The 16,751-nt window shown below is 42.1% G+C and overlaps 1 protein-coding gene across 3 annotated transcripts in view; it reads right to left on the bottom strand.

Moving 5' to 3' along the window:
- Positions 1–16,751, bottom strand: part of HOMER1 (homer scaffold protein 1) — a 966,005-nt gene that overhangs the window by 429,365 nt on the left and 519,889 nt on the right. The gene's annotated exons all lie outside the window — the stretch shown is intronic.

Raw genomic sequence — 16,751 nt, 5'->3', positions numbered from 1 at the left:
AGGCCACCTTTTTTAGGCAGGGGCAGAAGGGGAAGAGGTCGAAGAAGAGAGATGAACCAAGTTCACTGGGAAGACGAGGATCGAGAGGGCCCCAACACACGGAGCAGAACATTAGAAGCCAAAGCGGGGACCAGCAACAGTCGAACCTAGTAACCAACCTGGCCAGAAGACCACTGACAAATGTGGAAGAAAAAGTACTCAATAAAGGCTTAGGCTTTGTCCCTACTGCAAGACTGGATAAATTCCAACTTCATTGTGAACTTGCCGGCTTTTTTCGGAAACTGAAACTAAAAGCTTTTTTTGAAAAACAAGGAGAAAGAACGTCGGAACAAGATCCCAATAAAACAGGCCTACGCCCAAAATCTACGTACATACCCCCACCCCACACTATCCCAGTGGAGATTGCTGCTTTTGAACAGGCTGTTTTCAATGACATTGAAAAACTTCAGCCTAAACAACCCTTCCAAAACATCAGCAAGGAGGAAAATATAGCAATAGAGAACTTGAGAAACTGCGACTCCATTGTTATCAAACCGGCCGACAAGGGAGGGGGGGTTGTAATTCAAGATAAAGAATCCTATTGCAATGAATGTCTCAGGTTGTTGTCAGACAACAGGAACTACCAAATATTAAACACTAATCCGTCTGCTGATTTACAACATGAGATTAAGTCTCTGACAGACCAGGCAGAAGCCCAGGGGCATATTTAGAAAGAAGAGGCGACCTTTTTGTGCAACAGTGCAGGGAAGATTGCATACTTTTACACACTGCCTAAAATGCATAAAAACAAATCCCCCCCCCCCGGTAGACCCATTGTATCGGGTATTGGCTCTCTGTTGGAACCACTATCACGTTTCTGTGACGTTTTTCTGAAACCAATTGTTCAGAATACTACCACATATCTCCAAGACACCAAAAGCCTACTTCAACTACTTGAAAACATCAGAGTTAATGACACCACGATACTAGTGATCTTTGATATCGAAAGCCTGTACACCAGCATTCCGCAGGATGATACCCTCGAAGTCCTAAAAAGCACCCTCGATGCCATGAATTGGACACATCGAACACCTAAGAACTTTGTTCTAGAATGCGCCAGACTGGCCCTAAAGAAAAACTTTTTTGAATTCGAAGGCACCCTCTATCTCCAAACAGGGGGTACTTATATGGGAAGCACATTTGCACCGAGTGGGGCTGGACTCTATGTGTACAACTTTGAGGAGAAATTTATACTCACTGAACAGAACCCCTATTCCGGATATATCACCTTCTGGAAACGCTATATTGACGACGTCCTTGCAATTTGGCAAGGACCAGAAAATATCCTGTCTGAATTCTGCCAATGGATTAACACCTGTGACCAGAATCTGAGATTCACTCACACCAAAGATCCAAACACCATGATCTTTTTGGATGTTGAGATCACGAAGGAAAACGATCACCTGGAGACAAAAACTCATTACAAACCCACAGCTAAAAACAACCTATTGAGATTTGAAAGTTTCCACCCAAGGCCTCTGAGAGAGAATCTTCCGTACGGCCAATACCTGAGGCAACGGCGTAATTGCAGTAAAACCCAGGATTACAAAAAGCAAGCCTTGGATCTTACCAACAAACTCTCTTCAAGAGGTTATCCTGAGAAAATTCTCAACAAATGCCAGAAACGGGCACAAAATCAACCACGAACAGCACTACTGGAAGACCGAATCAATAAAGACGTTACATCACCATTGACTTGTGTGACCACATACAATACAATATCGAATTTGTTTACTAAGTCCATCAACAAACATTGGTCAATCCTCAACAGCAGCAACCTTAAATGGGAAAAACCTCTGTTCTCATATAAGAAATCCAGAAGCCTGAGGGATACTCTAGTGAATACACGCCCCAAAATGATGGTCCAAGAAAAACAAACTACTATCCTCAACGCATGGGGTCTACCTGAAATTACTGGACACTACAAGTGTGGTAATTGCAGTGTCTGTCACCTTACAGACAACACAAAAACCCTAGAACTTGAACCTGGAAAGGTGTGGACCTTGAGAACACACACGAACTGTAATAGCACAAATGTGGTTTACAGGATTATCTGCCCCTACAATCTCCAATATGTGGGGATGACAAGCAGGAAAGTTAAACAGCGAATTTGTGAACACCGCAGCACCATCCGGTGTAAAAAATCAATGACTAAACTCACGGAACATTTCCTTGCGCAAGGTCATACAACAAACGATCTGAAATGGACCGGTATTGAACAAATAAAGACAGGAGAGAGAATGCAGGAGAGACTATTTGAAAAAGAACAACGTTGGATATACAGACTTTCCACTCACAAAAGCGGATTAAATGACAATATCCCATGGAATTCTGTCCTTCCAAAATAGACTGTCATTTATCCAACATGTTGTTAACATCGTTGGTTGACTAAGTGTTCCATCAGTACAAGAGAGTGTCTGTTTTGGTTGACTGTTTTCTACTATTCTTCACGGGGGCTTTGCACATGGGACTAGGACTTGGGTTTATTTTCTACCCTTTGTTTTTAGGATCTCCCCCCCTTTTTAACACTCTAGGCTCGATTCCGAGCAGTGCCCCTTCGCTCGCTATTTATGAACACGAGCCTGTTGTATACCACCATTAACAGTTTACAGTTAGGGGATTTTTGTCCCTTTTGACACTCCTGGCCCGATTTTGACGAATGTCCTTTCGCTCGCTTTTTAATTATACGAGCCTGCGATACAACATCTATCATGCTCTTTAATTAGGGGAGCTCACGTATTCAGCTAGTTATCCTGCAGCGTCCCTAGCGACCTATCACGTTGCTCCTCTTTGAGAGAGTCACTTCCCCTTTTCCATGTACGTAAGCCATTGGTTCCTATTCCGGAGCAAGCAACCGCTGATTGGCTCTCCCTCTTCCTATTGCCGCCAATCCGGGAGTATTTGACTCCCGTCCGCGATTCCTTCAGTATCTCGGCCATTGCCGAGATGCGGTTGCAGGTCACGGTTTTAGGCGTAACAGCGGACCCGTTTTCTCCACAAAGTAAGTTCCTTCTATAGTCGTGGGTGGGCACCACAGTACTTGTCCGTTTCCTGCCTGCCGCTTCACCTAACCACATATCTCCCTCTCTTTAGATTGTGGTAGGACCTGGCAACGTGACCTCGACAACCTTGAGGCACAATTGTTTCGCAACACCAGTAAGGCTGGCCCTTCTGGCCTTTTTACCTTCCCCTCAGTTTTGTCCCTGATTTTCTGTTCACGCACGCATGTCTCTGAGAGTGATTCTATGCTGTGGAGCACTTCTAATTGTAACTTAGGACGCCGCCTTTGGTAGTAATTAGATACTGGCTATGTGTGTTCTCATGGGGGACGAATGGCACCCGTGCTAGTCACCTGACCACTCGTCACCTCTTTATGTGCACCCCAGTATTTTCCTTGTGAGTGCAAAATATCACTTGTGTGTTTCATTCGGATACATGGAGTGATCACGGGTGAATGTAAGCCCGATTCAGTGTTTACGGTTCGTGAGACACAACGAAGCACGGTGATATATATTCACTGTATGTGACTAATCAGTATGACTTGTGAGTTGAGTCACATACAGCAACGTTACAAATAATATTGGATGACGATTGAGAGGAGCTTGGAACGAAGCTGAGTACAGAACATATTTTGTTATGTATATATTGTTTCCTTCTCTTTTTTCCAACAGGTATTTCCCCTTGAGAATTACGAGCAAGGATTACCCCACTGTAAATTACAGGAGGTCTTTTTTAATTCTAGCCAAGGGTAGGGTACACCTTAGCGCGTGTAGACCGCCCTGGTTAGCATCGGTCCTGACGAAAACCTGGATAACTACCCTCAAGGTTGAAACATGTAGACCTATTTCACCACTTTTTCACTTCACTTTTTTGATACCTTAGGTCAATTTAACCTTACACGGTTTCTCGCCATTCCTTTTTAATATTGTTCAGTTGCTCCATGATTAAACAATTTTTTGATAGTGAGTTAAATCTGACCAATTTTTAAAATCACTTCATGCACTTGCACCACACTAAAAAACCACCTCCACTGTAGTCAGGTGTCGCAGCACACCCGGATGACACTCGGTTATCCGGGTGGGACCCCGATGAGGAAGCATGTCACCAACTAGGTTGGTGAGTGAGGGGTCTTCTATTAGAAAGGATAAGCCTTTCTTTCCAGTGCACCTCTCCATCCCCTAGGCATTAATTTACCTTTAAGGGTGTACTCCTTCTATTGTTTGTCTACTGACACTGATAAATACCCAAATGCTATGGGCCCTTTTCTCTGTTAATCTGAAGCGCGGATACTCAGGTCAGGTACCGTAATAACCTTACCAGGTTTGAACAGGCCATCCAGTGCAATAAAAACCCACATTTTGCAAATAGGGGGTTTCCCACAAAAATATAATCATAAGTGCATGTAATCAGAGGACAAGTCTTATGAATGGGCGGATGAGGGTCTCAGAACATTTGCATACAGGTGTTACAGAAATGATAGTGTGACCAGTCAGCAATCTCTCTTAGGTAAACACAAAGATCGACATCCTACCAAAGAGTCAATAGTCTTTTCTGGAACCAAAACAATCTCAGTATTGGCAAAAATGTGGTTCCTGTACAAAAAACCGCAATCTCACCACATGAAGCATCTCCAAACAGTTGCATATCACTATTTTGACCACCACAATTATGGATCTTCTTTTACTCTGGATTAACACAATTTCAGCCTGTAACAATATAATTATTTTGGATATTTTTTTTCAATAGCATTCTTTTTATTGATTTATGATACAGTATTACTAAGGGGGCACATCATATAGGAACAGACTATTGAGAGATAAAGCAGCTAATAATCCAAGCTCCAGGTCACACTCCCTCAACAACCTAGGATAACTACCCTTTTCAAACATTTCCCCTACCCCACACCACCTAATTGTGAACCAGACAACTGATGCACATTTTGTTTAGTCAAATTAGTAATTTATGTTTTAATTGCCAGTTGTTGGGATTTGAAAGGAAATACAGCGGGAAGTTATTCAACTGGGTTTGTTAAAACAAATTTGTATGCTAATGAAATAATTGTTTGTTATTTTTTAAATTAACTGTTAATTTATAAGTGAATTGAATATTACAATCTGTAACATGTTTGTATATTATCGGTTTTCATTTTGTTTTATTTATTATTTTAATGTCACTATTGTTTTAGTTATAACTGTTCCATATATTTTGAGGGTTTGCATTTTATTTACTAATAGAGATGGAGGTGCATTTATAATCATTTGTTTTATTAGCTACATACTTTTTGCATTTTTATTTATTAGATGTAATTTCATTTATTTCTACAGTATTTATTTTGAAAATGTATTCAGAATTTTACGTTGTAAAGTATTTAAATGTTTGTTTAACAATAATTGGGATTTGTAATGGTATATGTAACGCTTCCAACACATTTCATGTTTTACTTCTGCTGGGACGGAAATAGTAAATCTAACCCCTCCAAAGTCCAACGATTACCCTACCTACTGCGGTTTTTAGACTGAAGCTGGATTAGTAAATCTAACCCTCTCCAAAAACCAACACTTTCCCTAGAGTTGCTTAGACTGGAGCGGGAGTAGCAAATCCAACCCCTCTAAAGTCTAACATTTTCCCTGATGTTGCTTGCATTGGAATAAGAATAGTAAACCTAACCCTTCCAAAGTCCAACACTTTCCCTGCTCTTATGTTATGTTACGTGTATTTGTAAAGCGCACTATCAGCTGTGAGGTTATCTTGGTGCTGAGCAGGTGTGCCTAGCCCTGCCTATGGTAATTTAGTTAATTGAAAAAACAGGTCTTCAGCTTCTTGAGGAATTCAAGAAGAGAGGAGGAGGCTCTGGTGTGGAGGGGGAGGTCGGTTTGCACTTTAAAAGCAATGTAAGAGCATGCTTGTCCTCGTGATTTGGTTTTGTAGGTGCAAGAGATATATACGAGTAGGAGTCCTGCGGAGCAGTATCTGGGTGGTTGGTGGACGGAAAAACGACTGTTCAGGTTTTGGGGCCAGAGTTGAGTAGTGCCTTGAATGTGTGTGTGAGGAGTTTGAATTGAGTGTTTTTGTGTATAGGGAGCTAAATTAGTTCCATAAGGTGTGGTGTGAAATGAGTTCTGTGTGGGAGGTTGAGTATTAGCCTGGATGGTTTGAAGTCTTTTAGTGAGTTGCTTGGTGATCCCGGTGAAGCAGGTGTTCCCATAGTCCAAGTTGCTGGTGACTAGGGCATGAATGACAGTTTTTCTTGCGTTGCTTTGGAGCCATTTGAAGATCTTCCTTAGCAACCTTCAGGGTGTGGAAGCAAGATACAATGACTGCATTTACTTGTGTGGTCATGTCCAGGTTGCGGTGATGATTATTCCAAGATTCCTGGTGTGGGTTCTGGTTGTGGGTCCAAGTTCGGACTGCAACTTCTGGCAGTGAGTGAGGTGAGGTGTTCTTGCCGAAAATCATTGCTTCTGTCTTGTCTGTTTAGTTTGAGACAGTTGGCTTTCGTCCAGTTAGTGATTTTGGTCATGCAGGTGGTGAACTAAGGGTCATGTCCGAGAGGGATGTTGATGTTGTGTGCTTGGATGACGTTGGCTAGAGAGATCATGTATGTGTTTAAGAGGTTGGGGCTGAGCAATGAACCTTGAAGCACTCTGCAGATGAGTTTGCGGGTTTCTGAGTAGTAAAGTGTCAGGCTGACAGCCTGTGTTTTATTCATTAGGAAGGAGAAGATCCAGCGATTAGCAGGTCCTTGGATGCCCGTTTTATGCATGTGCCTGATGGAGTGTGATGAGACTGTGTCTAAAACTGCAGAGAGGTCCAGGAAAATGAGGGCTGCTGTATCTCCTCTTGCTTACATTTGAGTAGGAATAGTAAATATAACCCTTCCACAGTCCAACACTTTGCCTGCTTTTAGCTACGCTGGAGGGGGAATAGTAAATCTAACAGCAACGGTTTTGTTATTTTTGTTAACATTTGATTTAGATTAGTTAATCTCACTCCTTTGAAGTCCAACTCTTTTGCTAGAGGTGTTTATTTTTTATCGTTATTTTTTAAAATAAATATTGTGTAGGTTTTTGATTACTATTTGTAAAAAAAATAAAAAATAAAAAAATCCTCTTTTTGCATCATCTCCCTGATTATTTTGGACTGATGCGGTTGTTTTTTTGACTCTTTACACTGACACCCTGCTAACCAGGCCCCAGTGCACATGCTCTAATCCCTAAAGAGTTGTTGAATTGGCTAAGATTCCTGATTGGCATATTTAACTTACCTAGAAGTCCCCAGTATATGGTACCTAGGGCTTGAAAGTTAAACGGCACTAGTGGACTACAGCACTTATTGTGCCACCACTAAAGTGACCATATAAAACATCACTTTAGTCTTGCCACAGCAGCCTAGCTCGACAGTTTTAAAATGACCATTTCCACTTGTCAAAATCACCCTTTTGCCAGGCCTAAACCATCCTTCTCAATAGTAGTAACTCACCCTTTAAGTAGGCCATACCAGCCCTAAGGCATGGTGCACAGTAATTAAACGTAGAACACATGTATTTAATGTTTTTACATGTTATTACAGTGAAAATGGCCACAGCCCATTTTTCACTGTAGCAAAACTGGTGTTTCCAAAGAAAACACACAGTTACTTTGTTACACTTAGTAAGCTATTGAAAGTGTTTAATCGCACACACACACACACACACACACACACACACACGCACACACACACACACACACGCGCACACGCACACACACACACACACACCCCCAATTGGCTAATTATATATGGAATAAAGTACCCCCTGCCATACTTTATATAAGCAGGGCCAATGGAATTATGCGATTCTGTGCAGTAGTGTTTTTTGCGTAGTGATGGAATTGCTGCACTTGGCACATAATCCATTATTTGCTGCATAATTTGCAGATGTTAACAAAAAGCAAATGGTTTCTAATTAAACGGATCAAAGGTTACTTAAAATGCGGCAACACATATTGCTGTGCAGCAGAAGACACTTCACAAAGGTTTACTCTTCACCTTTCAGTTGCGTATTGCTCCATTTGGATGTTAAACTAGTAATAATACAATAAAACCTTAGTCCAGATAGGGTTAACATGAAAAAATGCCAAATTAATGACCTGATGCTATCTTAAAATGTGCCGCATTATGCTGCATAATTAGCATTTTCTTGCCACATAATTTGGTTCTCCCTTGCTGCATAATTCCAGTGGCACTGATTACAAGGATACTGCAAGGCACCAAGGAGTTTTGTTGACCATACAGAGGAATTAGGCTAATGTTAAATCACTTAAATCGTTGGTGTGTTCCTCTTTCATATGAAAGATAAAGCATATTTATAGACAGAAAGAAGCAGAACCTGTAATGCGGAATTAAAATCACTAAAAAGGAGCTAGTAATTTGATGCAAAAAGATATTAAAATCAGGTTAATCAGTTTATAATAAATCAGATTTAAAAAATGCTGTAACTCAGAATGTGTTATGTAGATAGGTGTAGATAGGTCCAGAGATTCTATCTTTCATGTAATGACATACAGCATGAGATAAAAATAAACAAGTTGCCATAAATATCATCTTTCTGCTCACTGATCATTCTTCAATTTAGAAAAACAGATTAGAAAAAAGAAAAGCTTCACGAATGTGTTTTCTAATGCCTTTAGTGCAGGTGCACGCCCACACTACCTCCCCAGTGTGGCCAACGCTGGTGAGGGTTTAAATGGAACCTCTGGGTGGAGGTGAAGTGGAATCCCCTTCTGCTTCAGCCCCCGCCCACAGGTACACCCATTTGTGGCATCACCAACCCCCAGAGTGGAGGGCCAGCAGGTCAGGACACTGATCCAATGTCCTGTGGGGTTTGCAATGCAAGGATGCCGCCTCACGTTAAAGGGAGGCATCCTTTGAAATGTAATAGTCTTCCCTCTCAGCCAAGCCTTTCTCAAACAAACTCCTGCTCCTGGATTGGAGATGTGCTGCAATCTAAGAGGAGGAATACCACTAGACACCAATGATTATAGTGTTTTACGTGAGAGGGGGGTCATCCCCCATAGGACAAGGGCCGACCACTCTGGGGACATATTTAATTTTGGAATTACGTTTTTCCCCCCTGGGGGAACTGCACACCCAGGGGAAAACATGTAATGCACATGATTGTGTGGTGATCTGCCCTTTTGGCATACAGTCCAATCCCCCGAGGGCACTTTACTTTGGCGATGGAGTTGCTTGCTCTCCCCTGGCGGTATGATCATGCCACCAGGGGAAAACTAACCTCTCCATGGCCAAAAAAATTAAAGTGACCTTGAGTGATGTAACTGGTGATCATATAAAGCACACAAATACATTCGGGGAGAGTTTGTGTTCTATAAAACTTTTTTGTTTTTTAAACTAAGTAAAATAGTGTATGGGGGTTGACCCTTCTCACATATGAGACAAAGTCTCCGGAGCATATTTATGAGCATAATTGATTGTCTTGGGAGGGGGTGCGAAAGCCCTTCTAATGAGGACACACAATCAAAAACAAAAACAGAAAAAAGAAGTAATGTACCGCATAAAAAGGCCATGAGTTGTTTGGGGTCAGAGAGGTATCCCATGGGTGGTGAATGGGCTATAGTGCGCATCCATCCTTGATTTCTGATGCAAATCCATACTTGCAAAGACTTGTAGACATGGACTTTCGCCAAAATCCATCGCCTGCCTGAGGCTGATGCAACAAGACAAAATATCTGTACTTCTCCTCTTCAGTACACACTCAGAGGATAGGGTCGTTTTTATGCAGGAAATGGCCTCTTCCTGTACAAAAACTATCGTGACCATAATGCAGACACCCTTGCACTATGGCGCAAGGGTGCCTGGGCAAGGGAGCACACAGTGCACCAGCACATTAAGAGAGCAGAAATGTGCAATTTCACAGAATATATGGCGCAGTTCTACTCTCTCCCGGTGACACAAAACAGTGCCGGAACTTTGCTTGCTGCGCTGTACCATTTGTCCTGTGAAGTATGCTGTGGTATTGCGGATGTGACAAGTCAAAGTAATACTTTGGGTTTTCTGTTTTTTTTAGTGCCTTTGGAGAAGGTCTTTAGAGCAGTACGTCAGATAGCAGCATCAAAAGCTTAGTGCTTTTTTGCTTTTACATTTTGTATATCACTCATATCTCACAAACGCACACAATCACCCATTGATTCCGTAGGATAGTTCTCTCTTCTACGTAGAACAAATGTATCAGAAGGAAGGTTTTAGACAATCAACAGAAATGGCGTCTTAGTCGATGACTGCTGCACTTGCCCTCTCACAATCACCTGCAAACTTCATATGCATGGCTAAGGTCACACATTTATTTACATTTCATGATGAAAATTTCTGGAATCAATAGTGATCCACAAATTGCCAACCACCCTGCGTTCCCACATGCCTCCACATAAAAATGGAACCCAAGTTTTGTGGGTGGGCGTAGAGGCCATGACAGGAAAGGGATCAAAACGCAATATGGGCAAATCTATTTTTCTTATTCAAAACCAACTTTTTTTTGTTGTGTGGGTACCTGTGGAGTTTAACACTGTGCTATGCCGCGACCCAGGGAACCCTACAATACCCACACATTTCTGAAGACTAGACAATCATGCAACTCCAGAGTGGTGTGACTTGCGTAGATCTTATGAGGCTTTCTTACCCAGAAGCCCTTGCAAACCTCAAAATATGGACAAAAAAACAATTTCTGTGAGGAAAAGTTCCAGAATCTGTGGGGATACAGAAATTTCCCACCACCAAGGGTTTCCCCCAAGTCTCTCAATGACTAGCTTACCTCACTTGTGTGGGTGGGCCAAGAGACCGTAACACAAAAGGTCCTAAAACAGTGCATGGAGAAATCAAAAAATAGGGGCAGCTGCGGTATTTGGGGCTAAATTTGGCCTCCACTCATGGAAACCTACTACCTACAGGTTTGAAAGGTAGGTGACTAGGGGATTCCAGAGTGGTGTAACTTGCGTGGATCCTATGTTTGTTTACCCACAACCCATTGCAAAGCACAAACGTTGCCTAAAATCAAGCATTTTCCTTACATTTCTGTGATCAGAACTTTTGGAATCAGCAGGAATCCAATAAATTCCTACCACTCAGAGTTACCCCCACTCGTCCTGATAAAAATGCTGCCCCACTTGTGTGGTTGGGGCTACTACCCTCGGCTAGAATGAATCAAGCGAAGATCAGTCAGCATCCTCTTGCGTGGACCAATTTATTTGCATCTGGAATTATGGTAATTCGCAATCATGATAATCTGGAATTATGGTAAACACAAATTCCAGTATCCAAAATAATGTCCGTTACTGAGATTCCCAGCATACACCATTTTTGGACTCCTGAACCCCCTGACTTATCCCTTACGCTCTAACAAGGAGAGGCAAATGGCTCTTGCTCTGGGTGCGGCTCAGCAAGTAATACTCCTGCTCTGGGGTACAGACAGGTCTCCAAACCATACCTCATGGTTACATATACTGTGGTACATTATGGGGATGGAGAAGTTCTCCTCGGCAATGACCCTGGGTCATTGCTCATACTTGGATCCATAGGCACACTTTATTCACATTCCATTCCATTTCAAAAAGCTTTATTCAACGTGTTAAGTCATAAAAGCACTCAAAAATACATCAACCACAATTCATAAAACATCTAAAATTATTTCATTAAGCATCATGTCAAAAGTGGAACACGCCCAAATGGATATATAAATAAAATTATCATAAAATCACTATGTACAAATATAAAATCCAGTAAAAGTTATTATGATGTTGCACAGCTTTGCAACCCTTTTGGCGTAGAATAAGGTCCTGCCTCCAGGAGGTGTTAGCATGGGAACTCCCGCTTGACCCGCGACTCTTCCTCTTACATAGCACCGACGACATTGGGGGCAATATATATAAGCAACACTTGCTGTTCTTGGATCTCACTATTGCTAAAAGAGACATAGCGCATTTATGGAAAGGGACGTCTACCCCTACACTGGGCATATGGAAGACAGAATTGAACAGGTTTATGGGGGCCGAAATGGCAGTATTTCTAGCTCGAGGCTGCCCGGCCAAGCATAGGAAAATCTGGACCCAATGGGCGTCATAAAGAGGGGTCGAACTTTCCCCCTTACCGCCTACAGACCCCTGATAGATGTCCCGGCTGTATAAGATCTGGATCATCTCGCACTGTGTTTTTTTTAATGATCTCCTATGCTAATTTATTGTTTATTCAAATCTTGAGAACTGACACTGTCTGCAAATTGTTTGAGTTATGTCCCCTGCATGTTTGGCAGGTGTTTAATTTTGGTATAAATACTGGAATTATCGTGATACTATGTCATTTTCTCCTGCATGTCATTATTGGGCTAACGCCTGACATTCCAACACAAAACCAAATAAAATTTGTTGTTAAAAAAAAAAAGTTATTATGATAAAACTTTGTAGTAATTCATAATACGGTCTTCAGCTTTCGGAGCAAGGTGGTTATTAACCCCTTCGGTGCTCATGACGGAACGGTTCCGTCATGAGCCACGGTTGAGCTGTGCTCATGACGGAACCGTTCCGTCATGACCACGCCCGCGCAAGAAACCGTCAGCACAGCGGCGGAATTTGCGCAGCATGGAAGGGGTTAAAAAAACGTCAAGTTTTCCCACAAAAGAAAAATACTGTACAGCATGACATAATCTCATTTAATCTAATGCCTAATCCTGTTGACGTGCTCTTATTGCCCACGCCCATCCCAGGAATTTTGGCATTACTATGACGATCACTTCTGTTGTGTCGGTTTTTAGGATTCTTTCAGCTTCACTTGCCCTTCTTGTTCCCAAGAGCCTACAAATTGGTGTCAACCAGACACGACGTGGAGCAATGTATCCTGTACATTCAAACAATAGATGGGCTAGTGATTCCTTGCCATACTGGCATACCAGGCACAAGTCATTGCTATGTTTCGACCTTTTACTTGTAAAAACACTTAATGGCAGTGTACCCACCCTAAACTGGAAGTAGAGTTTCCGCTCGTGGGGCTTTGTAATAAAATCCCAATACTTTTCCAGCCTAGGAATAGGTTTACAGCCCAGAAATAGCCCTGTTAGAGAAGAAGACTCACAACTTCTCACAATATTTAGCTGGACCGATTCCCAATATCTGGCCTTCAGGATCTTTTTAGGTGGAAAAGTGGTGTTCATTGGGTCCACCCACAAAGAATACATACCAATATTCGCTGGGATAGCTCTAAGCTCTCTTAACCATTTTATTAGGTGCGATGTGCCAATCCTTATTATATCAAGAAAACCAGCCGCATAGTCTGAGAGCTCTGGGGTGGACCAAAGTCTACGCCAGTATAAAAGAAGACGTAATTCAGCAGTATCTGCAATTGACTTTCTACCAAGATCGTTCAATTATGGGCGTGTCGGGGTATTCTGTGGCAGATTGGTAATGTTTCTAAAAAACTTGTTTTACGATAGTGTGAGCTTAACTAAATTCTCATGACCCCAAAGCTCTGCCCCATATAAAGAAGAGCTGATGACTTTCATATTATGGATCTCTATTGCCGGGCTGATTATCTTCGAGAATGAGGTGTTATATTCCTTTTGCAATACCCCAGCAAGTTGTCTGTGTTTTAGGGATGCTATATCGACCTGGTGTGCCCAGTTTAGCCCCTCCTGGATGTTTACCCCATGGTAGGTGAACTCCTTGAATTGCTCAAGTAGAAGGTTGTTCATTTTTATGCCCCCCCTTGAAGGCCCTAATTAAAGGTCATCAATTTTGTTTTAGACACATTGACCTCCAGACCACTCCTCGAGCAGAACTCCTCCAAAATTGTTAAAGCTCTCTGGAGTCCACTCGGTGTCTTGGAACTGATCAATGTGTCATCCGCAAACATTAGTATGGGGACTTTTTCACCTGCTAGTGACAGGGCGTTCGTGGGGGTTGACCTCATGCAGTTAACAATTCCATTGATGTATAAGGAAAATAGTGTTGAGGCCATCACACATCCTTGTCGCACTTCCCTCTCTACCGGGAAAGACTCCGTAACTTCTCCCTGCATGCCCCAGTGGATCCTAGCCGTATTGCCCTCATGCCTCCTAATGATATAAGTCAACAGGTCTAATGATGACCCCATTTCTTGTAATGTCTGCCAAAGTCTAGCTCAGGGTACAAGGTCAAATGCTGACCTAAGGTCAACACATTCTTTCTTCTGAATTCCGGGAGTTAACATGCCCAGTATACTTGAGCCTCCTACATCTGATCCAGGATGTAACACTCCCTGAGGCCTAGCCTGATATTGCTAGTCATCATACCTGTTATAACCATATCTGCCTAGTATGTGCCCGCTACATTGACTGTTTTCTCATAACATTGAAGGAGTTAGGGGTGGGGGGGGGAGGTTTGTTTATTTCTTCTTTGCTTCCTCTCTACTTATGTGCCTTTACCATGTTGCTGGACCCAGGGTTGTAGGCAGAAGCTATGTCATATTTCTTTTGTTGTTTACATAAGAGAGCGGACGGCCCCTTGGGGTTGTAGGCGACATAATGTGTATTTATGTGATTTGGCTGTGTTAATCAACAGAATTGATGTACAAAATAATGATCGCTCACAATGGTCGAACTGAAATCGTGTAGGTATGTCTTGTGTAGATCAGTCACTGGAAAAAAACGCCAAACGGAAAGCATTGATTGCAGCCAGTCTTCAACGTAATACTTGTAAGATATGGGGAAATGTTTTTAGCCATATAGGAAGGAGATTAGCTGAAAACAATCCCTTTCCTGGAAATAGGGACAGCTAACATCAAGAAACGTGTGCAGTGTCAGAAGTCCTTCTCTATTCCTTACACTGAAAACAAGCATTGAAAGTGCAATAGGTCTCGCATTTGATTAAGTTAAAGCCATTTGCTTTGCTAATGGTATTGTATAGCAAAGCAAATGGCTTTAAACTAATAAAAGGTGAGACCTATTGTATTTGTAATGCTTGCCCTCATAGACGCAAATAGAGATTCCTCTACAGAACTCCACCACACACAGTGAGTTTCCTATTCACCACTCCTCTTAAGTGATCATTATTAATATAGTGATAAGAGAGCATAGATGGATGGTTCTGCTCCCTATAGACCAATTAAAAATCTTATGAAATTCTCTTAAAAAGTTTAGTGATTATAAACCAAACTAAGTGCAGATAATTAGTACCAGTACCTTTCAATCTAAAAAATGAATAGATGAAAAAACTGAAAAGCTGTATAGGGATGCAGTACCATGCCAGTCCCCTGGGAGTCAAAATGCCAAACCATGCATGTGTTAGTAGTGTGTCTAATGCATGTGTTATATACATATGGATCAAAAAAACTTGAGGTAGTCAAGTTACAAGAACCTAAACCAGGGGAATAGGAGGTGTCAGAAATCAACTTGGTTCTGAATTTCACCTATATGAAAGAAAGGGGAAAAAAAATTATTTTCTTGAGTCCCCTCACTCACCAGGGTTTCCCCATGGTGACATGCTTCATCATTGGGGTCCTCCCAGTCCTCTACGAACTGGGGCGTGCTGCGACTTACGGATAACGCAGGAGCACTATAGGTCAGGATATGTGTAGTGCAAGTGAAAAAGTGGAGTGGGAAAATTTAAAATAATCAGCTAGTGGGCTAAATAAACTTTATTGATGCTCTAAGCTGAAAGGTTAAAAACGGGGTGATATGCTATAGGCCCTAACTATAATGGGTAGGTGTGCCTAGCATATGATCAGGTCAACTAGTTTCGAGCTTCCCCAGCTCTTCTTCAGGACTCCACCGGGACCAGCCCAGTGTGACGGTACCACTCCTAGTTAACCTAAATAAGGTGCAAAGTGTGAGACGCTGCAACTATAAGGCATGCGTAACAATAAATACATACGTAATGTACGTCTGGTATAATCTGTAGGATGTATTAAAACAATTGTTAAATGGAAAAAAGCACAATGTACTGTTAATCATAAGAAGTTGTGAGCACACTACACCCAAGTGTACATACACTTTAGTTTCTGATGTGCCTTGTGGTTAAAAAGCAAAGAAACAATAAATCGCTTTCTCCATGCCGGCGTTTGTGCTGAAAAAGTGAATGAAATGGCAAGTTTAAACATAACTAACGTGTCTGACATAACATATAATATACGAACATATAATTGACAAATATGACATTACATACTTTTTAAAAAGCAACAATGTGCCTCATGGTCAACGGAGGGGGTGTGGCGATCTCGTACATCTAGGAGAAAATGTAGAGGAGGTTGTTGAATTTGTATCTGCCTCCGTATTAATGGTTCGCCCTTAGGGAAGGAAAAGCGGGAGAAATAGCTGTTCTCCGCTTGGCTGATAAACGGGGGAGAAGGAGGAGGGAGTAGGGTCCAGAATGGTCACTTACTTGTACGTTGAAAGCCTCACTCTTAATCACCTACTGGGGCCAAAGCCTACCGGACCGCATTCTGGCGTGTCTCCGGTAACGGGCTGTTTTATCACAGCCAAATCCCGCATGGAAAGCGAGAAGGGTTCGTGAACCGAAACCCTATCTGGGCGGCCATCTTAGGTTGGGGCGATTGCCGAGACAGCATATTAAGTGTCTGCTAAGTCTATGAGTATTTGGGGGGATGAGATAGAAAGAATATTTATGTGTGGAGATGCAATGATAAAACAAGTGTGTTAATGTCGGTGTTGCTCCGGAATGGAGCAAAATGCCAAAGTC

This window comes from Triturus cristatus, chromosome 2_1, assembly GCF_964204655.1.
Source record: "Triturus cristatus chromosome 2_1, aTriCri1.1, whole genome shotgun sequence".
NCBI lineage: Eukaryota > Metazoa > Chordata > Amphibia > Caudata > Salamandridae > Triturus > Triturus cristatus.
Note: the sequence above shows the minus strand (reverse complement) of the source record. Positions and strands in the feature narration are given on the sequence as shown.